The sequence below is a fragment of the Gorilla gorilla genome, chromosome 2 (assembly GCF_029281585.2).
Source record: "Gorilla gorilla gorilla isolate KB3781 chromosome 2, NHGRI_mGorGor1-v2.1_pri, whole genome shotgun sequence".
In the NCBI taxonomy this organism is placed as follows: domain Eukaryota; kingdom Metazoa; phylum Chordata; class Mammalia; order Primates; family Hominidae; genus Gorilla; species Gorilla gorilla.
In genome coordinates this window covers 81920069-81947374 of record NC_086017.1, presented here as the reverse complement: position 1 = coordinate 81947374, position 27306 = coordinate 81920069, and the positions used below count along the sequence as shown (strand labels likewise).

General features: G+C 45.4%; 1 long non-coding RNA gene across 3 annotated transcripts; it reads left to right on the top strand.

Annotated features, from left to right (window-relative positions):
- Window positions 1–25570, top strand: LOC129532319 (uncharacterized). Of its 3 annotated transcripts, none has more exons than XR_008678003.2 (4): window positions 1–292; window positions 986–1406; window positions 5163–5264; window positions 24725–25570. It is a non-coding gene; the product is annotated as an uncharacterized lncRNA (long non-coding RNA). The 3 variants fall into 3 exon arrangements; XR_008678004.2 differs by lacking the exon at window positions 1–292 and having other exon boundaries at window positions 905–1406; window positions 24725–24920; window positions 25072–25570; XR_008678002.2 differs by lacking the exon at window positions 1–292 and having other exon boundaries at window positions 905–1406.
- The last annotated feature ends 1736 nt before the right edge of the window (window positions 25571–27306 follow it).

Genomic DNA, 27306 nt, shown 5'->3' with positions numbered 1-27306 from the left:
GAAAGTGCCTGGTTGAAGCTAGCTTGCAATCCCAAAGTCAGAAGGTTGCCTGGGAAGCCATGAAACAAAGCCAAATCAAGGCAAAGCAGACACATGGAGATTTTGAGACTGAGAAGAGGAAAACTGAGGACATTCATGTGAGATGGTTTCAAGTTTCCCTTAGAAGGAGAAGTTATCTTCAGAAGGTCAGGTTGGTGAGGTGGGAGTTCAAAAACAACAAAGTATGTAGCTACCATTGTGAGGAAGACCATGGAAAATGGACAAATCAGAATGAAAGGCTTTCTGAACAAGAGTAAGTACCCCCACTGATATGGCTTGGTGGTGTCCCCACCCAAATCTCATCTTGAATTGTAGCTCCCACAATTCCCACGTGGTGTGGGAGGGACCTGGTGGGAGGTAATTGAATCATGGGGTCGGGGGTGTTTCCCATGCTGTTCTCATGATAGTAAATAAGTTTCACGAGATCTGATGGTTTTATAAAGGGGAGTTTCCCTGCACAAGCTCCCTCCTGCCTGCTGCCATGTGAGACGTGCGTTTTGCCTTCCACCATGACTGTGAGGCCTCTTCCCTGGCCACGTGGAACTGTGAGTCCACGAAACCTCTTTTTCTTTATAAATTACCCAGTGTCGGGTATATCTTTATCAGCAGCGTGAAAACGGACTAATACACCCGCCTTTGCCACCACCCACATTAAAACAACTTTAACTTCAACCTAGTCAAAGTATATGGGCTTCCCAATCAGGCAGATTCACGGTTTCATTCTTACTCCACCAGAAATTAGCTGTGTGTGGATGTTAGTCTCTGGGCTTTGTTTCTAAAATGCATGTAATAATGCACCAGGTTCTAAAATCCGGTGAGAATTCTGTGAGATTATGCATGCAAAGTGCTGAGCATGGGGCCTGGCTCATAGAAAGTATCAAATAAGTGGTAGACAAGTTGTCATTTTCACTTGTGGTTGATAATTTCCACTTTTGCCTTTCTGCAGCCCAGAGACAGAAGCAGATAATGCAAGTGTCATCTACATCTGGCAAAAGCCAAAGTTTTGGAAGATGGAAAAAGGAATCCAGGCAAAAAGGAGCCCAAGATTGAAGTGAATGACCAGGTGCACCAGTTCAAATGCAATCAGGAGGGACGGGTAGAGGGAGAAGCCTAGAGCAGCGCTTCTCAAACTGACTATTCAAGTCACCTGGAGATCTTGGTGAAATGCAGACTCTGGTGCAGTAGGTCCTGGTGGGAACTTGAAATTCTGCATTTTGACCAAGCTCCAAGGTGAATGTCCAGTGCTGTTGTCCTTGGCCCACAGCGGGAGGAGCAGGGATCTAAGACTTGGAGAGCAAATGTCAAGCTCAGAAGAAAGACTGGAAGTTTGGGGACAAAACCCAAATATGGCTAAAGAAAGCCTGTAGGTAAGCTTTGAGTTGTATTTTCCATCGCATCTGAAGCTGTGCTGGCCAGCATGGTAGTCACTGGCCCTGTGTGGCTATGGGCTAGTCCTAATGGACATGTGCTCTAACATGTAAAATACACACTGGATTTTCAATACTTGGTACCAAGAAAATAATGTAAAATATCTCAATACTTTAAAAACATTATTACATGTTGAAATAATATTTTAGATATATTGGGCTAAATAAAATATACCCATATTACTGAAATTAACGTCACCTGTTTCTTTTTACCTTTTCTTTTCTTTTTTATTTTATTTTATTTTATTTTTTTTGAGGCGAAGTTTTTGCTCTTGTTGCCCAGGCTGGAGTGCAATGACACGATCTCAGCTCACTGCAACCTCCGCCTCCCGGGTTCAAGCAATTCTCCTGCCTCAGCCTCCGGAGTAGCCGGGATTACAGGTGACTGCCACCACGCCCAGCTAATTTTTTGTATATTTAGTAAAGACGCAGTTTCACCATGTGGACCAGGCTGGTCTTGAACTTCTGACCTCAGGTGATCCACCCGCCTCAGCCTCCCAAAGTGCTGGGATTACAGGCATGAGCCACCATGCCCGGCCTACCTTTTCTTTTTAATATAGCTACTAAAAAAATTAAAATTACATTTGTGGCTTATGTTAAATTGAGCAGCACTAGTCTAGAAAGGGTTTCTTTCTCTCGCCTTCTCTGAGCTTCTGCCCAAAACCCCACTCTCAGCAATTCCTGTAGTGTCCCAGGGAAAACTCTAGACTAGAGAGGTTTATTGCTCTGAAGGGGAGACAGGCAGGACTGCGCGAGGGAGCTGTTTGGGAGGAACAAGGTAGAAACATGCCAAGTCATTCTCTGCAACAGGAGAGCCATAGCCATGGGGCCGGCTGGGAGGCCTGGATCCTGGAGATGCCAGCCTGCCATGCTCCAGTGCCTTCTGTCTGGGCCTCGTCAGTTTTTTCTCATGTTCTCCTCCCTATCCTGGGCGACAGGTAATTAGCAGGGCCAGCTGGCAGCCTCCACCGGGCACTGCCGCCAGAGAGCCGGCAGCCGGCCTGCAATTACTGTAATCCTGGCTTGGCCTCCAAAGAGAGCTCTATTCAGCAATCCCTCTGCAAGTTGGCTTGAGGTGATGGGGCTTGTAATCTGTACATTCTCTGGGTGCCTCCTGGCAATGAAAGGCCTACAGAAGAAAGTCTCCAGTGTGCCTACCTGCGGCAGACTTCCTTTGGTAAATAACTGGGCAGCTGGGACTAAGTCTTTGCCTGTTGGTGGCATGGAGGGGTGATATTTGAAATGTCTCACCCAAGCCATATATTCCCAATGTTTTTTTTTTTTTTTTTTTTTTTAATGTGTTCCCAGTATCTCCTCTTTCCAGAAAGTGTTTCCCAGGACGAGCAGCCAGTCCTTCTAACTCCAGGAAGCTTGTCCAGGGCAGATCCCAGGCACCTCTGAAATGTGTTAAGAATAACTCTAGAAAATCCATGAACTTTAGTTCCATGAAGGTAGTTTGGCCCTAGAAGGGAATGAGAAGAAAGGCTACTTTATGAAATGGAAACTGTCGGCAAAGACAGGTGGTAGCAAGTGCAAGGCGTGCTGGGATGAACAGACAAAGGATGTGCAAAGAGACTGCAGAAAGGTCCTCATTTTCACTGGGCTAACCCTTTAGCCTCTCAAGCTTCAGTTTTCCCATATGCAACCAGGCATAATAGTAGCATGTATTTCACAGGGCTGCTGTGAGAATTAAATGAGACATTCTGTGTAAAGGGTTTAACATGGCAAGCACCCAACAAATATGAGCATTAAAAGCTAAGTAAAGTAACATATAAGGGAATGAACCTGAAGAAGCTAGACAGATGGAATGCATGTAGACCTAGCCTGAGAGAAACTTCCAAATTGGAGCACTGAGATTTAGATGGGGCGGGGGTAGGGAGGGGTCTTTTTAAAGGAACAGTCTCTCCTTTTTGGGAGGGGAGTGAGAAAAGGTTCTCTTGGAGGCTTAGTGGGTGAAGGACCCTCACTGCCGGCACAACAGTCTGTGGTGCGGTTTGGGGCCCAGTGACATCATTTGTAAGGTCCAGTGCAAAGTAAAAACACAGGACCCCTTGTTCATAAATCAGGATAAAGGTGCAATCAAAGGAACTGAAATAGAAAACTTTGTCCACTCTTCTACTCTTCTACTGTCTGTCTTTTTGTCTCTTGTTCCTTTTCTCTCCCCAACTTCTGTTTTTATTTATTATTTAATGTGCCATCTCCTCAGGCAAAGGAATACTCACGCAGACAGTGTGACTGTCACAGGTACTGGGAATCCTGTGACTCAGCACATGCCAGCCCTCAGCCCCACCTGCTAGGCTCCCACTCCCAGCAGCCACCAGACTGACGCCTGCACCCCAGCCAAGGGCAGAGAAGCCATTCTCTCCTTCCTACTGGCCAGCCACCACAACCCACAGTGGACAGGCAACCCTCAAGGATTGCAACCTCCATGCTGGGCACACTGGTATGGGTCAGGTGGGCAGAGGCTTGCTCCTGCCAAGCTGTGTACCAGGCATGCCGAGATGCAGCCATATCTTGCTCCTGGATGCCACTAAGTGCATGCACCCAAGTTCACTCTTCCCATGACAGCGCCTAGGCCTCTCTTGGGGCTGGAAGGCAGCATCAATCATTGGACGATGCTTAGGGACACCTGGTGGTGGCGGTGGCTGTAGTCACTGGGGGAGTGGCAGAGAGAGAGAGAGAAAGAGAGGCCAAGCAGTATCAGGGTGTTATGGGGCACAGGAGCGAGTGACGGAGAACTCATCCTGGGGAGATGACGAGGTGAAAAGGCAGCAGCAGGACAGCTCCACAGTCCCATCAAAATCGGCTTACAAAACCCAAAATCAAAGGTATAATTATTAGGAGTTTCAAGGTGACAACTCTGGAGCATTAATCCCCAAATGTGGGCCTCTGAGCCAGGTTCTGTGCCACTTCACTACTTGTGTGCATATGAAGCAGGCTCTCTGGAGGGTCATGGCTGTCTTGCAGTATTTCAACGCCATGTTTCCTATCCCAAGTAAAGCCTGGGATTCAGACCCCAGCTCTACCACTTACTAGTTTCAATCATGTTGGGCAAGTCTTTTAACCTTCCAAGACTCAGTGTCTGCATCTGTAAAATGGGATTAATGATAGAACCAACTCTTAAAAGTTGTTGCGAGGATTAAAAAATTATGTAATAGGGCTTAGTGTGATGCTTTAATGCATTCTCTTCATGTAGCATAAAGCAAGACCTTAAAAACTGTTAGCTATTGCTAGCAAAGTGACTTTTTAAAGGGAGGCATGCTTCTCCCAATTTATCTCTTGGAAAACTAATCCGTCACACTTTTCTGAGCTCAGAGATCCTCTGTTTCCCTTCTTCCAGTAGGTGGTGAGTGGCTGAATGAGACAAAGCAATAACGGGCCAGGGGTTCCAGGGCAGGATCTATATCTGCTTTTGCCAAGCAATAGATCCCCCAGTGCCTAGCCTGATTCCTGACTAGTAGGAGATACTCAATAAACGCTTGTCCAATTAATGAAAGTCTGGATGGATGGATGGATGGATGGATGGATGGATGGATGGATGGATGGAAAGATGGAAGGAAGAGATAGAAGAAAGGATGGACAGATGGAAGAAAGAGATCTTTTTATATGGTTTGAATGACTCTAAGGTCATTCCCAGCTGTGACAAGCAATTATGCTATTAAGTCACCTTCATTATTTCCATTTTTTCCCATGAAGGATGAAGTTGGAAGTTCCAGAGCCTTCTCTTCACATAATGGGACATGCAAGGGGGAAACCAAATCAAAAGTGTAGAATGCGTCGCTGGATGTCTTTGACATGGTGAGGTCTTGTTCCTAACGGAGCTTTTCCTCTTGGTCACATTACCTCTGAAGGTATCTAGGGCCCCATACTCTATTCCGGGGGTGCTGTGGCCCACATGGGTCTGCATAGTCAGACAGTGGCTAAAGCAAATTCTCTGGCTGCAGAAGAGCCTCAGTCCTTCTGTTTGATTGGCTGGCAACATGACCATGAGTGTGCCCTAGCAGATGGCCATGAGGAGGACAACTGGGCACAAACTGGGCAGCCATGTGGCTCCCTGGCACTGGGATGAATGGCATCACTCCCAAGACCTGGAGCCTCTTGATCTCACTTAGCTCCTGTCTCCATGGTCCCTCTTCTTCCTCTCTCCTTCAGGGGTGGAGTCTTAATTTATCTGACAGCAGAGAAAAAATGTGTTCTGCAGGTATATGCACTATGATTTCTGCCTTAAATTTAAGCAAGTGGATTTTTAAAAACTTGGTAGTCAGGAATTTGCATCCCTCTTCCTGCTTTGTTTTCTTCTTTCCCCCAAAGCAGTGGGTGACTCTGTCCATCTGGGCCAGGGAGGAAGAGCCCCAGCCTAGGGATTGCTTCTCAAATTTTAATGCTCACATCAATCCCCTAGGGATAATACAATTAAACATGGCTCAGTGAGGGAATGAACTCTGAGAAATGTGTCATCAGGTAATTTTGTCATTGCACAAATATCACAGAGCAGAGTCCAAACTCTTACATAAACCTAGATGGCAGAGCCTACTACATACCTAGGCTGTACGGTATGGCCTATTGCTCCTGGGCTACAAACCTCTATGGCATGTGACTGTACTGAATATTGCAGGATATTGTAACACAATGGTAAGTATTTGTGCATCTAAACATATCTGAGCATAGAAAAGGAACAGTAAAAACACAATTTAAAAGATTTTAAAATGGGACACCCGTATAGGGCCCTTACCATGAATGGAGTTTGCAGGACTGGAAGTTGCTCTGAGTGAGTCAGTGAGTGAATGTGAAGACCTAGGACATTATTGTACACTACTGTAGACCTTATACACATTGGACGCTTAGGCGACATTAAATCTACAAAAGAATATTTTTCTTTCCCTTGGCTTACTATATCTTTTTTATTACTATTTTATAAACTTTTTAACTCTTATGTATTAACACTTAGCTTACAACACAAACACATTGTACAGCTATACAAAAATATTTTCTTTCTTGGCAAGGCATGGTGGCTCACACCTGTAATCCCAACACTTCGGGAGGCAGAGTCAGGAAGATCATTTGAGGTCAGGAGTTCAAGACCAGCCTGACCAACATGGTGAAATCCCATGTCCACTAAAAATAAAAAAAAACTTCTTTTAATCTTTCTTCATATATTCTTATTGTATACAGTTTTTTCTTTTTTTTAATTTTTAAAATGATTTTTTAAAAACTAAGGCACAGGCCAGGCACGGAGGCTCATGCCTATAATCTCAGCATTTTGAGAGGCCAAGGCGGGCGGATTACCTGAGGTCAGGAGTTCAAGACCAGCCTGGCCAAAACGGCGAAACGCTGTCTCTACTAAAAATACAAAAATTAGCTAAGTGTGGTAGTGTGCAGCGGTAAACCCAGCTACTTGGGAGGCTGAGGCACGAGAATCACTTGAACCTGGGAAGCGGAGGCTACAGTGAGCTGAGATTGTGCACTGCACTCCAGCCTGGGCAACAGAGCAAGATTTCATCTCAAAAAAAAATAAAACAAAAACAAAACAAAAACAAAACAGGGCCGGGCGCAGTGGCTCACACCTGTAATCCCAGCACTTTGGGAGGCCAAGGCAGATCACGAGGTCAAGAGATCAAGATCATCCTGGCCAACATGGTGAAACCCCATCTCTACTAAAAATACAAAAATTAGCTGGGCATGGTGGCATGCGCCTGTAGTCCTGCTACTCGGGAGGCTGAGCAGAAGAATTGCCTGAACCCAGGAGGTGGAGGTTGCAGTGAGCCGAGATCACACTGCTGCACTACAGCCTGGCAACAGAATGAGACTCCTTCTTAAAAAATAAAAATAAAAACAACAACAACAACAACAAAAACTAAGGCACAAACACACATCAGCCTAGGCCTACACAGGGTCAGGATTATCAATATCACTGTCTTCTATTTCCACATCTTGTCCCACTCAAGGTCTTCAAGGGCAATAATACACATGGAGCTGTCATCTCCAATGATGACAATGTCTTCTTCTGGAATACCTCCTGAATGGCCTGCCTGAGGCTGTTTTACATTTAATTTTTTTAATAAGTAGAAGGAGTATAATCTAAATAACAATAAAAATATAGTATAGTAAGTTCATGAATCAGTAATATAGTCATCTGTTATCAAGTATTCTATATCGAGCATAGTCATATACACTATCCTTTTATACGACTGGCAGTGTAGATTTGTTTATTGGTCCATTTTCATGCTACTGATAAAGACATATCTAAGACTGGGCAATTTACAAAAGAAAGAGGTTTATTGGACTTACAGTTGCACATGTCTGGGGAGGCCTCACAATCATGGTGGAAGGCAGCAAATCATGCCTTACATGGATGGCAGCAGGCAAAAGGAAAGCTTGTGCAGGGAGACTCCTGTTTTTCAAAACCATCAGATCTCACAAGACTTATTCACTATCACGAGAACAGCATGGGAAAGACCTGCCCCCACGATTACTTATCTCCCACCAAGCCCCTCCCACAACATGTGGGAATTCAAGATGACATTTGGGTGGGGACATAGCCAAACCATATCAGTTTGTTTACACCAGCATCACCAAAAATATATGAGTAATGCTACGATGTTAAGGTGCCTACATCACTAGATGAAGGAAGTTTTCAGCTTCATTATAATCTTATGAGCTCACCGTCATAAAATTTGACGTCATAAGATTTGAAGATAAGATGTTTGGCCTGTGGCCAAAACATCATTATTCAGCACATGACTACACTCAACTGCAGTTTCTGACTCAAGAGGTGTGGAGTAAGTCTAAGATTCCAGATTTCTAACAAACTCCCAGGCAATGCCAATGCTGGTGGCCCAGGAAGCTCTCAAACCCACTTTGGTTTTTGTTTTGTTTTGTTTTGTTTTGAGACAAGAGTCTCACTCTGTCACCCAGGCTGGAGTGCAGTGGCATGATTTCACCTCAATGCAATCTCCACTTCCCCGGTTCAAGAATTCTCCTGCCTCAGCCTCCCAAGTAGCTGGGATTACAGATGTGTGCCACCATGCCCAGGTAATTTTTTGTATTTTTAATAGAGACGGGGTTTCGCCATTTTGGCCAGGCTGGTCTCGAACTCCAGACTCAAGTGATCCATCCGCCTCAGCCTCCCAAAGTGCTAGGATTACAGGCCTGAGCCACCACGCCTGGCCTCACAATCTCACTTTGAATAGCAAGACTTTGTGGAAGACAGAGAGAGAGAGAGAGAATCCTAAAAGGGGAGAGCAAGGAAGAATAAGCACATCATCAAATATTTCAAAACATTCTTGTACTACACACAAGCTTGAGTTCTAGGAACAAGTCTGAGAGAAAAAGGGAAAAGGGTGGGAGGGTGTTGGGGAGATGTGCAGCCAACTGGTCTACTCCTCTGCTTTTGCTCCAAATTGAGGCTGAAAACCAGATGGTGGTTGGTTTGTTTTCAGCAGTTCATCTTCACAGCCTGGGGAGGTCATAGTCTAAGAAGGGAGGGAAACTGAGGTATTGTAGCCATGGAGCATTTTCTCATCCTCCCAGATTACCCTTGAGAGGCAGGATGGGAGCTGCCTGGGGTCCCCACCCTGGGCTCTCCTTTAGACTGAAAACAAATGCTGGCCTCCTCCTGGTCCACCTGCCTGTGGGCTGGAAAGCACTCTCTGCCCTGGCTGCTCACACACACAGCATCCCCACTGCTCTGGGCTAATTGGACCTGAGATAGGGAGATGACTTCAGGCTTGGAGAGGCATTTTTCTCTTCCTTCTTGGCAAGGATCCAGGACCAGGAGATCATCGAGGACCACAGAAGAGAGAGGCGAGAGGGCCCTTGAGCAGCCAGCATTCACAATTCAGAATGTCTAGTGGGCTTGGGCTTTGGAGCCACCAGAGGGATGATGGCATCTTTCATAGGGTTCTTGTTATCCTTTATTTTACAAAGCAGAGAGGCAATGACAGCCCCAAATGGATTAGATGCTCAAGAGCCCTCCTGGGCCACTTTTCCTTCCTCCATCAGGATCTTCAGTTCAAAGGCCCACAAGTGTCTTTGCTCAAATCCTTTCAAGCCAAACTCTAGCCAGCCCTCTAAATCCTTCCAAAGAAAAACGGAGGAGGGCTTAGGAGAAGACTATACCCACTCAGCTAATGAATGATGTCTTGGCTTGCCTGCCTAGGCAACAATCTAGGGTCAAGGATTGCAAGCCCAAATGCCTACAAGGGCTAGGCCGGAAACACAATGAGCCAGGAGGGGTGCACATGAAGAAACCAGGAATGGTGGTGTCAAAGGGGCAGCTTTGGCTGATTGTTGCCCTGTGGGTTTATGGACACAGCCTTCCCAGATCCTAGGTGTTGGGGGACATTCTAAGAAAGCAATGTCTTAAAATAATAATAACAGGTTTTATAAAGCATGTACTGTGTGCTAGACACTGTTCTAAGCACTTTACGTGTTTTACCTTACTTGCTTCTCACCATGACCTGGTGATGAAGTACTGTAATTTTCCCCATTTCACAGATGAGGAAACCAAGGCACAGGGAGATGACATAACTTACCCGAGGTCTTTCGCCTGGCAAAATGACAGAGCTGGGATTTGAATCTAGGCAGTGTGGTTCCAATTCCACGTTCCTAACCACCATGCTCTATCTACCGCTGGCCGGAAAAGATCCTCCCACATGATCCAGTCTTCAAAGGCAGCAAAGGCACGTGCAAGCTTTCTTGTGCTTTGAATCTCTCTGACTTTCCTTCCGCTACCAGACAGGAAAAACTCTACTTTTAAAGGTTTCACCTAATTGGGTCAGGCCTACCTGAATAATTTTTGTAATTTAAGGTTGACTGACTTGCCACTTTAATCCCATCAGCAAAGTCCCTTCCCAGCAGTGTGTAGACTCATGTCTCATTAAATATCCAGGAGATGGGAATTTGTGGGTGGGGAGTGGGGGGTCCAGGTTTAGAATTTTGCATACCACAGCACTTAAAAACTTTTTAAAAACCTCATTTATGATAAACAATCACATCTGCAGGGCAGGGGTTTCTAACCTGTGGGCCAATTCTATTGTTTATTTGATAAATCTTTACGTAGCACCCACTGGGTGACAGCATTGTGCTAGGTGCTGGGAACACAGCATTTTACATGGCAGACAAGTCCTCCACCCTGATCTTCCAGATAGCTTATGGCTAAGGCAATCATGATCCCTGGGCTCCATTCCTGATTCTCTGGTTGAGTATTTATTTGTCTTCAGTTACATGCCCCACAAACCCTGTTTGTTTTTTCCTCCACCTTGAATATTCATAACCACGAATTGCTCCGATTTCCTAATCAGTCTCCCATGTGAGGTACATTTAAACAGGGACCACATCTAACACCTCTGTTCTGATGTCTTGGCCAAAGCAAATAAAATTACGAATGAACAGGAGGCTGCTAAATTCCCAGTCCCAGGAGACAGCTGCTATCGACAGGGCAACCTGAAGTCCCTGATCCAGGACACCAGATGTGGACTGGCACTGGGAGAGCAGGAAGAGCTTTGGTGATTTCCCGAATGCCAATTTTTGTGAGTCCTGTGGTTTGAGATTTCAGGCATCCTCCTCTCACTCACAGTAGCTTTCTAAAAGGAGGGCATTTCCATCTCCATTTGGGGCTTAAAATTCCAGAGAGCTTGAGATGTTACCTGCTGCTAAAATATGATTATGCACAACCAAATGGCCTGATCCAATATGCACAGCCTTATGGTCTAATATTCTCATTAATTCAATTTCATTAGTATTTCCTGAGCCCCTTGCATTAGATGCTTTAGGAATTTAAGTGGTTTCCTCACCTCTTACCAGCCCTCTTCTCAGCACACACTTCACCTACACATAGCATCCTATATGGCCCAGAAATGGATCTGTGTATTTTAAAAATATATCTATTTGCCAATACCCAGCAAAGTGTGACATCCCAGGAGAAATAGAATGATGCAGATGTGGTTTAAGTAGTGACCCCCTTGGCTGGAATTAATCTCTCCCTTCTCCATGCTCCTCTTAACACTGACTCCCAAATGCTGGGATTAGCATGGGGATAAAACCTGACCCTGAGGTGTAGTTGCACTTGACTGAGAATTACCTCCCTTCTCTTGATACCTGGGAAAATGTTGCTAGGCTTCTGTAGAGTTCTCTCCTGCAACTCCAGCAGGTCCAGAGATCATGGGCAGGCCACCAGGGTTTTATCTGCATAAATGTTTAATGGACCTATTGGGATAGTCAATGACAAATGTTGAGTGGGACCCACAGAACTAAAACTATTTTTTAAAAAAGGAGTTGGGGGTTATAGCCCACCCCTCCACCCTCAAGGTGGGGCCCTGGATATTAATAATAATGAGAGCTAATATTTACTGGGAACTCACTCTGTGCATGCACGTGCTTGGCATGGGCTTATATCATCTCATTTAATCCTCATCATAACCCTAAGAGGTAGATTCTATTATTACCAGCACCTTAAAGATGAAGAAACCAGGGCACCTAGGACTTGCACATCTGTCCAGGGTAATGCAGGCAGCAAGGTGGGAGAGAACTCAGTTGCACGCCAGCCAGTCAGAGGGCATCACTTCATACCAGTTGGCAGAGATCATCCAGGGAGAACAGGATGAAGCGACGTCCAGCACCTTTCCCAGACCAGGCTGCCAGTGTAACAAGAGAGGGAGGAAGATCTTTGAGTCTGAAAAAAACAAGCATATTTTATTTTTTTAAATTTCAATATTAGCATTGAGGGGCTGGCTGGGAACAGGCAGAGAAATGAGTTCTGGGCCTCTCCCAAGAGAGAGTGCTCATGGTTTTACTTAGTTTTAATTTTCTCTCCTGATGAAAAATTTGCCATGGTTAGAGAGGCACCAAATAAACAGAACCGTGACCGATGTTTTGCAATTTCCTTAGCGGATTCCACATATTTTTTAGAGTTCCATCAATATTTCAACAGTTGCAACCTGGTTCCCCCTCTGGGAAGCTGTGGTGGAGTCACGGTCCCCTGACATCCTGCTTCCCCCACACAGCAGAGGCTGGGCTTGTGTCTAGGGTCCTGAGATTTGAGAAATGTTGTTGGGAAGAGGGGCAGGCAGTATTGGGGCCCTGCCATAAGCCCTCAGCTCTCAGCTCCACCCACGAAAGCAGGTGCTGCACACTGCTGGGTCTCTCTGCTTCTGGGCATTTTCCTTGGCCTCTGAGCCCCCAAACAATACGGATGGGTGGCCCAACACCCAGTCCATGCCCCCAGGTAGGATAACTTGAAGGCACCTTCCACACTATGTCCCAGAGCTCTCCAGAATGAGCTCAACTGACCACAAGAACTTGCCTGTCAGTGCCCCTCCTGGCCTGTTTCCCTTCCCCATCTCAACATCCTCGCTCCCCTATTTGCCCTTCTTCCCAAATAAACCACTTGCACTCAAATCTTCACCTCGGGGTCTGATTGTGGGGAGACTGCAACCTAGGAGCAGTCAGAGGGGTTCCAAGCCAGAGAGGGCTGCCAGGGAAATTCAGATTAACAGCAAGGATCAGGCTGGGCACGGTGGCTCACGCCTGTAATCCCAGCACTTTGGGAGTCCGAGGAGGGTGGATCACTCGAAGTCAGGAGTTCGAGACCAGCCTGGCCAACATGGTGAAACGCCATCTCTACTAAAAATACAAAAATTAGCCAGATGTGGTGGCACATGCCTGTAATCCCAGCTACTCAGGAGGCTGAGGCAGGAGAATTGCTTGAACCCGGGACGCAGAGGTTGCAGTGAGTCGAGATCGTGCTACTACACTCTAGCCTAGGAGATAGAGCGAGACTCCATCTCAAAAAAACAAAACAACAACAACAAAAAACCCAGAAAGGATCGGAAACCTGGCAAATGGTCCTGTCAATAACGCCAGAAAAAGAAGATTCAGAAAGACTTACCCAAAAACACCAACCTGGAGGAGCCCTGATTCAGAGGGCCACGTGTCTGCTACAACTAACACATCTCTGCTCTTGCGTCATCATAAGCTTGAGGGCGCCTTCCAGAGACATGAGTGGTCAACACTTCCAGGAAGCAGGGGCTGGCTGGGGTTGAGGTATCCCGCCTTCCTTGGGTCATTGCTGGTGTGTGTGTGTATGTGCAGTGGTGGAGACTGACCTAGAACACAGGAAGAACTCCAAGGACAAGGCTAAGCCTCTTCCAGACTGGGCACACATGGAGAAATGGAAAAAGGCAGGCGATTAGCACATCCTGGCAGCAGAGACAGACGTGGGCTTTGAGAAGAGTTGCTGGCAGGATTCTCCCACTCAATCGCACTTGGCACAGCAGACGCAAGGACCCCGTCTTACTATTCCTTTCCTTCTGAGCCAGAATCAACGCCATGAGTAGGGGCTTTTTTTCCTTCATTCCACAGGTTCAGCACCCCCATTTCTCCAACTTGATTCACTCTCAATTCACTCTTTTTCTGCTTTTCTAGTTAAATTCACTCAATTCACTCCTTTTCTGCTTTTCTAATTAAATAAACTCAATTCACTCTTTTTCTGCTTTTCTAGTTAAAGATACAGCTGGGGAAGGCCCTTGGTACCCAAGCCTTCAAGCACAAATGTCGGTGGAGGCTCACTAAGTGGCAGACTCTGTGCTGAGTGCTTTAAATGCATGATCACATTAAATTCTATGTATTTGTTTGTTTATTCATTCATTCATTTAAGAGATATGGTCTCTCTCTGTTGCCCAGGCTGGAGTGCAGTGGCACAATCATGTCTCACTGTAGCCTCGACCTCCTGGGCTCAAGAGATCCTCCCACCTCAGGCTCTGGAGTAGCTAGGACTACAGGCATGTCCCACCACCCCCAGCTAATTACGTATTTATTATTATTTTTATTTTGTAAAGACATGGTCTCATTAAAGTGCCCAGGCTGGTTTCAAACTCCTGGCCTCAAGCGATCCTCCCACCTTGGCCCCCCAGTGCCCTGGAATTACAGGCATAAACCACCACGCCTGACCTAAATTCTCTTTAAAATCCTACTTTGCTGTACTTCACAGTGAGAAAACTGAGGCACAGGAAGGTTGAATAATAGGCCTGAAGTCACACAGTCAGTGTAGCCCATCTGGAATTGGACTTTCAGATTAGTTGCCTCTGAACCTTGAGCTCTTAACCACTCTGTTAATTTGTTTCCTGGGTGTGTTCTGTGTTTGTGTGTGTGTGTGTGTGTTTTGGTTTTTGTTTTGTTGTTGCTGTTGTTGTTGTAGATATTACTATCTGAGGTAGGTAATGATCCTAAGTAGACCTTGGATTTTTAAACCGCTTTACGGTTTACAAAGCCCTTACATCTACATTATTATATAATATAACCCTCACCATAACTCATTGAGCCCTATAGGGCAAGAATTATTAAAACATAGTGCTTAGCACAGTATGTAAACAGTACCCACGAGTAACAGTAGCATCTTTCACCTTTTACAAATGAGGAAACTGAGTCTCTGTTTAAGTGACTTGCCAGAGACCCCCAGCAAGTGAAGAGCCGTATCTTGTGAACATGTTCTCTCCTGCTTTGGCAAGCGCATCCTCTCTAGTTGTCCACACTCTCTTGGGTAATGCTGGATGGCACAATAGCTAGGACCACCTTCACTCTGATACTCAGAATCTCTACTGTGACTTCAGGGTAGTGGGCATCTGCTAATCTCACCTTTGTAGCCGGCATTTATGTTAAGAGGCTCTTGCTGAAGGCTTCTCTCCTACCTTGGCTAGACTACATTTCTCATTCCCCTATACTTGACTAGGGATGTGCTATCGTTTTTCTGGTTGAAAATCTACTAACATTTCTTAGAGTCAATGTTCTAAGAGACACAGTTTAAAAAACACACCTAGTACAATCCTACTTTTAAAAACATATATATATTTAAATATATATATTTATATTTTAAAATATATATTATATTTATATTTAAATATAAAATAAGTTATGTTGTTATATATAATAATTATATAATATAGCTTATATTATATATAATTATATAATATAGCTTATATTATATATAATTATATAATATAGCTTATATTATATATAATAATTATATAATATAGCTTATATTATATATAATAATTATATAATATAGCTTATATTATATATAATAATTATATAATATAGCTTATATTATATATAATAATTATATAATATAGCTTATATTGTATATAATAATCATATAATATAGCTTATATTGTATATAATAATTATATAATATAGCTTATATTATAATAATTATATAATATAGCTTATATTATATATAATAATGATATATAACAATATAACTTATATTGTTATATATTATATATAATATATATTATATATAACTATATGTTATAGTTATATTATATATAATATATATTATATATAACTATATGTTATGTTATAGTTATATATAACTATATATAGCTATATTATATAATAATTATTATATAATATAAATTATTATATGTAATTATATATTACTATTATATATAATAATGTTCTCTTCCCATTGGCTAGGCACATGTCTCTGCATGTGCCTAGCCAATGGGAGGAGAGCAGGTTGTCTGCCCCCTGGACCCTCCCCTCTAGGTTGTCCACATTCTCTTCCCCCAACTCCCTGCATGTAGCTCACCCTGGGGCTCTTTCTCTTTCTACACCCAGTGGCAAGCACGGAACGTTCCACCAGCATGTCCCTGCATCCTCTCTCTTCTTCAGAGCCTGCTGGGTGATTTTCTCTGGAATGCACAGAGCTTTCAAAAAAGTGTTTATTCCCTACTTTAAGCCCAGCACAGAAATCAGAAACAGGATGTCAAAAAGTACAAAGAGCTTAGGTTGCAATTCTGCTGGAATGCAAACCCAGGAAACTTCCTTTCTTTCTGGAGAAGTCATAATGGGATGGCTGGAAATTAACTTGGACTTTTCTGGGGCATGGGAAAGAGGAGACAGAAGCACACATATGGCTCATTGGGACCACTCTGCCAGAAAAGCTGCTGCTGTGCTGAACGATGACATGTGGACTTGGGCCATTCCTGTGGTATTGGGCCACAAATTCTGGGAGGCCACAGACATGAGGAGGAAAGAGAGGAGGTTTGGTGATTTTATGGTCCACATTTTCCATGTTTAAGATGAATAGGTCCAATCACACTGGGACAGTGGTTCTCACCTACGGGTAATTTTGTCCCCCACTCGTGATGTTTTTAGTTGTCATAACTAGGGGGCAAGGAGAAGGCTACTGGCACCTAACGGGTAGAGGCCAGGATGCTGCTCCACATCCTACAATCCCTGAGACATACTACCCAGGCAAATGCCAATCATGCCAAGGTTGAGATCACCTACTCTAAGACATCTTGAACTTTCCTACTGAATTAACCCTATCAGCAGAGAGCAGTGGGAAGAGAAAACATACACTTTCAGTGTTTTGAGGTTGTAAAGATGATATTACTTCAAGGTGTTTTATCTGAAAACCTCAAAATATCACATTATACCCCAATCCACAACTCATTCATTTGTTCATTCATTCACTTAACTAATAGTTACTGAGCATCTATTATGTGCAATGCCTGTACTGGGCTCTTCTTTTGCTTTGCTATAGTACGTCCCCCTTATTATTCAGGTGTTGGTAGAAACATCACACCCTCAGAGAACCTTCCCTGGGACCATCCCATCCACAGCAGCCACTACTGACTTGTCACTATCAGTCTCTCGAGCAATTTCAGCTTAGTACTTGCACAATTCATGATTATTTTAGTTAACTATCTGTCTCCTTTATGGTCTGCAGTTTCTATGAAGAGAGAGGCCAGGCTTGTCTATTTTTAGACACAGTCCCCAGCTCTGGGCTAAGGGCTTTTAAATGCATGATCTTTCCATGATCCCCATTTTATAGGTAAGAAAACTGAGGCACAGTTTATTCATTTATTTGCCAAATGAATGAATAAATAGCACCCCCCGCCCCCGCCTCAGAAGATGTGCTGTATTCATGCTGTACCTTATCTGTAGCTTATATACTGGCCAGTTTCATGTTCCTGGGGGTCATGACCTAATTTGAGAGGTTTGGGGAAATGAGCAGTCTACTTGGGACCTAATGCAGGCCTGCAACTTCCTCCTGAGGCAAGCTGTTTGATCTTGGGTAAGTCAAATCCTCATTCTGAGCCTCATGCACTTGTGTGCCAAAAATACACATATTTTCTAAAAGGTAGGATTGTACTAGGTCTGTTTTTTAAACTATGTCCCTTAGAACATTGATTCTAAGAACTGTTACTAGATTTTCAAGCAGAAAAATAATGACATGTCCCTGGTCAAGTACTTATGGGAAATGTTTTAAATAATGATAGATTTTCTTTAATGCAGGACTTGTCAGAGCCTTCATATGCTACCACACAATGTGAATGCCCAGGAGGAAACATGTCTTTTTCATTGTTTTCCAAACATATCTGCTCAAGGAAATTCATTTATGTGAAGCACATTGAAGGATCTGAATTGCTCGCATACCTTGGGCAATGCTACGTGGCATAATAGCTAGGACCGCCTTCACTCTGATACTCAGAATCTCTACTGTGACTTCAGGGTAGTGGGTATCTGCTATTCTCAGCTCTGCATCTGCCATTTGTGTTAAGAGACTCTTGCTGAAGTCTCCTCTTCTGCCTGGGCTCAACCACATTTCTCATCCCCCTATCCCTGGGAGAGAGACATGTGCCTAGCCAATGGGAGAAGAGCAGGTGGCCTGCCCCCTGGAACCTCCCCTCTAGGTTGTCCACATTCTCCTCTCCCAACTCTCAGCAAGATGCTAGGATCCAGTGAGGCATTCCAAAGCCCTGGGAACAGTGAGTCACAGATGGAAAGAATCTAGACCTCTGAAAGCTGCCCCACCCCCTGATTGGACCGAGACGGGAGCGAGAAGTAAGCCCGCTCTTGCATGAAGCTGCTGAGATCCACGACTCATTCATGATGGCAGTTAGCCCAGGCTGACCACTGGGGCTTATTCAAGGAAAACAGAGTCCCACTCAGCCCCTACCACAACCCTGTTAAACATGAATGGGAGGATGAATAGGTGACTTCTTTTTTTTTCCCTCACCTCATGTCTCAGACCACAAGGCCACTGCTCACATGAACAGGTGCCTTCCATTTCCCAGTGTCGGTAACCAGAGGCAATGAAAGACACCTGAGGAAGACATAACACTGTCCCCAAGGCAGCAGAGCCTTTAATAGTGATGACTGATGCTCACAGAGCCACTCTCCTACCTTTCTTCAAAAAGAAAAGGTATCAAAAGAGAAGGAAGAAAAAAATCCCAGTAATCTGTGCCCTGTGGTCAAGCACAGCCCAAGCTTTGGATGGCCATTGTCAGTTTCCCTGGGATGGAGTCTCTCTTGATACTTGTCAAGACACTGGCACATCCCACCTGCCAGTAGTTAAGATGCTGACAGCTCTTGCTGACCAGGTGTGGGAGCAGTGAACTGTGCAGGACCAGGTCTCTACTAGCCACCTGGTATTGGGTTGCTGTGCACCTGGGGCTGCTGGGCACTGCTGAGATCATGGAGCATCCCTGCTTGGGGCCAGCAACCTCTGTGCCCAGCAACCTCTGTGCCCAGCCACAGGGAGAGGCAAGTCCTTGCTGCCTCTCCCAGCAGCCTGCATGTCTGGGATTTGGCACTGAGGACACTTCGGGAGGAGGAGGCAGACCAGGACAGGCTGAGTTCAGCTCCATCTGTCTCCGGCTTCTGTTTGGCATCTTGGCTGTGCTGTAGGAGCCCTCTGCAGTTCCCTGCCTCTCTCAGCAGCTGCTCAACAGGAGACAGGAAAATTGCTCTCCCTTCAGTGTACTAGTCTAGTTAGGAGGCATCCCCAGGAATCCATAGGAGGGAAGGAGTCCAGGATGGCCAAGACCAAAAGACAAAAACACACCTAAGCCCAGCCAAACCTGGCAGGCATTTGAATTTCCAAACTGAGTCTTGTCTTTCTTTCTTTTCCACTCAGCATGGCTGCTCCAAGCTGAGATATTAGCCCAGATAAACTCAACATGAAAATCATAATCCGGCAAGTCATGGCCATTCTTGTCAATTCTCTTAAAGGTTAATCTGCTTTTCTCCTTATTAATGAAGGGCCTCGGAAATGCAGCCGGGCCTCTCCCGTGTTTTGGTAGATTTGGGCTAATAGGTTATTTTATTTCCATGGTAACAGCTTCCAGTGTTACAGGAAGATAATTTTCCAGACAAAAGATTTGTGGGTCTTATTATTCTGCAGGGATCTGACTGTGAAGGCTGGGAAAGTGGGTTCACAGGCTACCCAGGATTGCAAGTTCCACCCATTCTGGGGCACCTGTTTGCCTCTGGCTTCTGGGTCTTGAAGCTTGTTAGGTGCCATGTATTGTAGGAAATTGGCAGGAACTGAATAGGAAACTGGCAGGGACTGAATAAAGACATCCTTTGAAAGACAATACCCTAAATTCATTCTCATATCAGGCAATGAGGTTGGAATGAGAAGTGGCTTGTACTATAGTAATCGCTGGCACAACAGGGGTCTCTGCCCTATGGGGTGAGCCGGGAGCTGTCCTTATAGTGAGGGGCACCCTAAGAGGTGCCTCTAAGCAGAGCCATCACCCCCTACACCTCTCAGTCTCAGGGTAGACTGGCAGCATTCTCGCCTCCCAGGCATTCAGCACCCAGTTCAGCAACTGCCAGGTACCAGGCTAGTCAGAGGAAGACAAAAGATGAACAAATTGGCATGCCCCTCCTCTAAAGGAGCTTAGAGTTTACTGGTGTGTTAGGGGATGGGTGGGTTAAAATAAAATAGGGGAAAGAAAACAGGCAATGGCCATACTTTGTGATATGTGTTACAATTGGAACATCCTGGGTCCAGGGAGCATAGGGAGGTCAGGAAAGACACACAGAGAAAGAGCTCTTTGAGGGAGACTTTGAGAGCACTGTAGAAGCAAAAGCTTTTCAAGCATTGACTAAATGATTTGTATGAACCAAGCACTACTCTAGGTCCTGGGGATCCAAACATAGATAAAGCCAGACAGAGTCTCTATTTACACCATGGGAGGGTAAAGAGACAATAATCAATACTGCAATTTAAGGTTGCAACTGAGAGTAGTGCCCCCACCAAGGGGGAAGTTCTTAATGCAAAGAGATGCAATGAGATGGGAACTGACCAAGACAGGACTCTCCCATATGGCTGGGCAGGCTGTACACTGCACAACTCTAGGGGGAGCCAGTCACATCATAGACATTATAAATTTGAATATTTATTATGACAGTTTTCTGGAATGTGGCATCCAAAATGTCTTAAGAAAGGGGTGCCATTCCTTAAATTGAACAAAATTAATTCTATGGCCTAGCCACAGGGAGAGGCAAGTCCTTGCTGCCTCTCCCAGCAGCCTGCCAGGAAGAAAAGGAAAGTCTTCCCCCAGTAAGGGACAAGCTCTAGGATCTGAAGAGTGGGTAGGAGCTCAGAGGGTAAAGAGACAGAAAAAAGGATGTCCTGGATGCAGGGAACAGCAGGTGCTTATTGAGATCATTGTATCCCAGAGACTGAAAAGCAGCCAGGGAGGTTGCAGCAAGTAGAATGGGGAGCACGGTGCTGGGGAGTTGCAGCAAGTAGAATGGGGAGCACAATGAGGCTGGAGAAGGCAGCAGGAGCTAATCGCACAGGGCTAGGTCAGCATTTCACCTCCCTACTTAGAGTTTCCAGTGGCACAGGACACCTGGGGGCCCTGGACCTCCGGACAGGAATAAGTGGGTAAATTAGATGCAGCCGTGAGAAGGAGCCTTTGGTTAGTTATGGAAACGAGGCAAAATTGGTGGCCCATAGACTAATGATTATGAGAGTCTGGTCTGTGGATCACCCACATCAGAAGCCCCTAGGATGCATGTTGCAAATGCAGCCTCCTGAGTCCCCCATAAGACCTACCACAGTTGACTCTCTGGGGCAAGGGCAGGAATCTGCTTTTACCATATGAAGCCATGTAATGTTTTTGCAACCCAAGTTTCAGAATGCCTGGGTTATGCTAGTGTCTGTTCAGCTACATTCTGATCCTTATTCTGCCCTTCCTAGCTATGAAATTTTAGGCAAGTTCAAGGCTTTCCTTGGATTTATTTCTTTATTGATCTGATGAGTTCCATAACATCCGCGCCCCCCCACCCATTTTTTTTTTTTTTTTTTGAGACTAGGTCTTGCACTGTTGCCCAGGCTGGAGTGGATCTCAGCTCACTGCAGCCTCATCTTCCTGGGCTCTAGTGATCCTCCTGCTTCAGCCTCTGGAGTAGCTGGGACTACAGGCATGTGCCACCATGCCCCGCTCATTTTTGTTTTTGTTTGTAGAGATGGGCTTTTGCCATATCGCCCAGCCTGTGACATTTCTTACAAGAGGATGATCTGTGGTGTTTGTTTTGAGAAGGAGTCTTGTTCTGTCATCCAGGCTGGAGTGCAGTGGTGCAATCTCGGCTCACTGCAACCTCCACCTCCTGGGTTCAAGTGATTCTCCTGCCTCAGCCTCCTGAGTAGCTGGGATTATAGTCATGTGTCACAATGCCAGGCTAATTATTTTGTATTTTTAGTAGAGACAGGATTTCGCATGTTGGCAAGGCTGGCCTCGAACTCCTGACCTCAAGTGATCCGCCCGCCTCGGCCTCCCAAAGTGCTGGGATTACAGGCCAGAGCCACCACACCCAGCCTGATGATTTGTTCATTCTTGCCCAGTGTTCCTTGAGGAGCAATTCTGTCAAGGAAGCAAAGAAGTTTCATCTTACGTGTCACATCTACTTCCTTACGAGTGGCTGCTAAAAGTATGTACAGCAGTCCCCTGCTTATCCTCTGTTTCACTTACCTGCAGTCAACTAGTCTGAAAATATTCAATGGAAAATTCCAGAAATAATTCATGAGTTTTCAATTGTACGCCGTTCTGAGTAATGTGATGAAATATCACGCTGCTCCTCCCCACCCTGTCCCACCTGGGACCTGAATCCTCCCTTTGTCCAGAGTATCCACACTGTATACACTACTCGCCCACTAGTCATTTAGGAGCATCTCAGTTATCAGGCCAACTGTCATGGCATCACAGTGCTTGTGTTCAAGGAGCCCTTACTTTACTCAATAATGGCCCCAAAGGGCAGGAGTAGTGATGCTGGTGATTCAGATTGCCAAAGAGAAGCCATAAAGTGCTTCCTTTAAGTGAAATGGTGAAAGTTCTCAATTTGTGGAAAGAAAAAAAAATCCTATGCTGAGGTTGTTAAGATCTATGGTGAGAATGGATTTTCTATCCATGAAATTGTGAAGAAGGGAAAGGAAATTAGTGCAAACTGTATACAGGCTTCCATACATTCCACAGTTCCAGGCATCCACTGGGGGTCTGGGAACATATTTCTAGTGCATATGGGGTACTACCGCATTGATTGACTAGAGATAGCTGTCACAAGCATTGAAAGGGAGGTGGTGAAACATCAAGTCTCCAGCTACACATATCTTATGTGAGAAGTCAGCCGTCAGAGCAGCCTTCCAGACCACCTGAAGTAGCACAGTGCACCTCCCTCCCTAACGCATCTCCATGTCATTTCCATCACAGCCTTTATTACAATCTGTAGCCCTCTTGTTTATTTAGTTGCTCACTTGTTTCTTTCTCTGGTCTTTTTCCCCTTGCTGACTATAAGCTCCATGAAGACAGGGCTGTGTCTCTTTGATTCATGACTGTCTCCCTCACACTATGCACAAAGTAGGTGTGCATTAAGCAAGTATTGAATGTATGAATAAAGGCATCAGGGCTTGCCATCCCTGAACTTAATGCCTGGCACCATGCAAAGCACAGAAGACACAGGGCCACTTGGCAAAGACCAACATCCAATTAGGGAGATAAGACCTATCCAGAAGGAGGAATCAAACTCAAGCCAAATGAAAGAAGCAAAAACACAGAAACAGAAAAGGAAGGAAGGAAGGAGGGAGGGAGGGAGAGAGGGAGGAGAGGGAGGAAGGAAAAGAGGGAGGGAGGAGGGAGGAGGGAGGGAGGAGGAAGGGAGGGAGAAGGAAGGAAGGAAGGAGGGAAGGAGGGAGGGAGGGAAGGAGGGAGGGAGGGAAGGAGGGAGGGAGGGAAGGAGGGAAAGAGGGAGGGAGGAGGGAGGGAATGAGGGAGGGAGGAGGGAGGGAATGAGGGAGGGAGGGAGGAGGGAGGGAATGAGGGAGGGAGGAGGGAGGGAATGAGGGAGGGAGGGAAGGAGGGAGGGAGGGAGGAGGAGAGGGAAGGAGGAGGAGAGGGAGGGGGGAGGAAGGGAGGGAGGAGGAAGGAAGGAAGGAAGGGAAGGAGGGAGGGAGGAAGGGAGGGAAAGAGAATCAATCCCTTCAACCAGAATTCTGTAAAGATACAATGAAGTGATCAATGTCAACTTGCTATGATTGATTGAAATGTTATCATTCAACCAACTGTGTTATCAATTAACACAAATTTTACCATCTTGTGTTACCACTGGGGGAAATTGGGGAAACATGGATCTCTCTGTATTGCTTCTTACAATTTGAGGTGAAACTAAGTATCTCAAAATTTAAAAGCTTTTTAGAAAAAAAAAAATTCCACAATTTCCAATGTACTTGAAAGTTGGAAGCTGAACCAAAGGGCACTTCAGCCCCACAGATTCCACTCCTTGTCTCAACCCTTCCCCCACCACAATGTACCAAATTGTTTACAGTCCATTCTCCCAGAGGCTCCTGGCATCTCTTGTAAACCACAATCTGTTAGACTGTAGCTTCAGCAAAGATTTCTGGAAGACATCACTGAAATTCTGAGTGTCCAATGTGGGCATGAAGCCAGTTTTCTAGCTTCCAGCCTGTCCAAATCTGAGGATATTATAGTATTCAAATGGCAGCCTGTGAACTCACGTTTCAAGGAGACTGTTCCTCTTGCATCCTGGACTTCCACCATGGTAAGGTTCACGTCCTTGAGTCTAATGACTTGGTCCTCACCAGGCTTCCTTGCTGGAACATAAGCACCACGAGGACAGAAATACTGGTGGGTTCCCTGCTGTTGCCCCTCGCCCACAGTGCCTATCACATCAGTGTCCCCATAGTGGCCATTTGCAGTTCCTACCTGTTCAACTCCATTTGTTGTTCTGCTGATAAAAGCATTCTTGTTTTTCCTTTGGGAAGCCACCCCTCCTGCGTTGCAGACAGTCTGAGGGGCAGGGGGAGTTTAATTCAAAGTGCCCTGGTTTCTGCCCTGGCCAAGGGGAAGCAGGAGACCCGAGGCAATCAGAACTGGTAAATGCCAAGCACTAGATTTTTGCTAAAAATACATTAAAAGACACATTCTCTCTTTCCCCTACAGTTATTGTTCTGATAGAATATCAGCGGGGAGCTACTGAGGACCTCCTCACTACCCTCCCTTGGAAGAGTTTGTCTGCAATGGAGCCAACACAGTGGAAAGCAGAGCTGAGAAATGGACAAACAACTCCTGATGCCTCATTTGAGCACCTGGATTTAGCCACGCCTAAAGCTATTATATCCTTGAACTTTTGAATCATGTAGGTTACCATAATTCCTTTTTTGTTAAAGCTAATTTGAGTTGGGTTTCTATCACTTGCAATCAACAATTGACCAGGTGCTTAGTAGATAATGAATGAGTGAATGAACAAATTCAATTCTGTAAGTATTTATCATCTCCTTACATGGCAGGCACTGTTTTAAGTCCCAAAGAAAGAGGCAGAGGAGCGACAGAGATGACTTCCTCCCTTGAGAACGAAGCATGTGGCCTGACAACCTAAAATTGGGGTCAATCCATCCAATTATGGTGACTGCTTAGAAATATCCCTTTTCCTCCCAACCTTTTCCTTTCTTTCTCCCATGAACATAATAATGTCTCCTGCCAGTACTAAGGCATGGCCCATGGACCCACTAACACCTATGCTCACATTAGCTCTTGAGGCCGAGTGGCTTGGTTCTATCTGGTTATCAGATGCAAACTTCATCACAGCAGGGATTTGGCCTAGACATTAGAGGAATAGTGTGGTACCAGATGGTGTTTCTGAAGAAGGTTGTCCTATTTTTGCAGTTTAAGGATTTGATAATAAATCTGCCTGGCAGCCCTCAGATGTGATTTGGCCTTGAAATCGTTTCTGTTAATCCTTGATGCTGTGTATATCTGTCAAGGTCCAACCAGGAAAAACAGAACCTGCTCTAAGTATCTGAACAAAGGGAAATTTAATGTAAGGAGCTGATTGCACAGATGAAGGAAGGGGCTGGGAGGCAAACAACAGGGAACTGTGAGGTAACCCAGGGATTTGCCACAGTAGGAAGACATGACCACTACTAGGATAGAGAGGTAAAAAATAAAAAAACAAAAAAAGAGGTGGTGTTACTTGTATTCAGGAGGTGGAGTCATCCAGAGGAGGCTGAAGCCATGGCAGGTCTGTGTGGCAGAAGCTGCTGCCAAGGAAGACATACCATGGCTCCAAGAAAAGCTGCCAGAGACAGAAAGTGTGGGGGAGAAAGATTCTTCCTTTTCCCTGCCTCCCACCTCTCAAACTCACCGCAGAGCTTCCCCTTGGCCACATCCAACTTAGCACCTCCCATTGGCCACACCCAACCCAGCACTTCCCATTGGCCACACCCAACCCAGCACCTCCCATTGGTCACACCCAACTCAGCACCTCCCAGTGGACACATCCAACTCAGTATCTTCCACTGGTCACACACAATTCTGTACCTGCCATTGGTCATACCCAACCCAGCACTTCCCATTGGCCACACCCAACCCAGCACCCCCCATTGGTCACACCCAACTCAGCACCTCCCAATGGACACACTCAACTCAGCATCTCCCATTGGTCACATCCAACACAGTACCTCCCATTGGCCACACCCAACCCAGCACCTCCCATTGGTTACAGCCAACTCAGCACCTCGCAATGGACACATCCAACTCAGCATCTTCCACTTGTCACACCCAACTCAGTACCTCCCATTGGTCATATCCAACCCAGCACTTCCCATTGGTCACACCCAACTCAGCACCTCCCAATGGACACACCCAACTCAGCATCTCCCATTGACCACACCCAACCCAGCACCTCCCATTGGTCACCCCCAACTCAGCACCTCCCAATAGACACACCCAACTCAGCATCTCCCATTGACCACACCCAACCCAGCACCTCCCATTGGTCACCCCAACCAGGAGCCACAAACCAGGGATCCTCAGAAGCACAGCCTGCAGGGGTCAGCCTCCTGTGATACAGAGCAGAGCAGGGGTGGGTGGGCATGGATCAGAGGTGGAAACAGATCAAAGATAATAGGACTGTACACTGCTGTTCCCTAGAAGCTGCCATCTCTGGGTTCCCACATGCAGTACCTCGCTTCTCACCTGAGAAGAAATGGCCCTTTGAGATCCAAAGATGCCATCATTGAGTCTCTATCAGAAATTAGGATCAAGTTCCAAGACATTCATACCCTGCTGGTGGGATTGTAAAATGGCACAACCACTTTAGAGAACTATTTAGCAATTTCTGATCAATTAAACATCCATCCATCCTAAGACCCAGCGAGTCCACTCTTGGGTATTTTCTCAAAAGCAATAAAAACATTGCACAAAAAGAATTATACAAGAATGTGTACAGCATTTTTTCCATAACAGCCAAAATTGGGAACAATTTAAATGTCCATTCTCTGAGGAGTGGATAAACAAAATTATGGCAGAGTCATACAATGGAACCCTACTCAGCAATTAAAAGGAACACACTACTTCTACACACAGCAATGTAGTGAATCTCAAAAAGATTACAAGAAGCCAGACATAAAAGAGTGCATACTACCTCATTCATTTAAGTAGAATCCAAGAAGACATAAAAATCTAATCTACAATGAGAGAAATCATAGTGGTTCTTAGTACGGGGGCTGGGGATTGACTCAGAA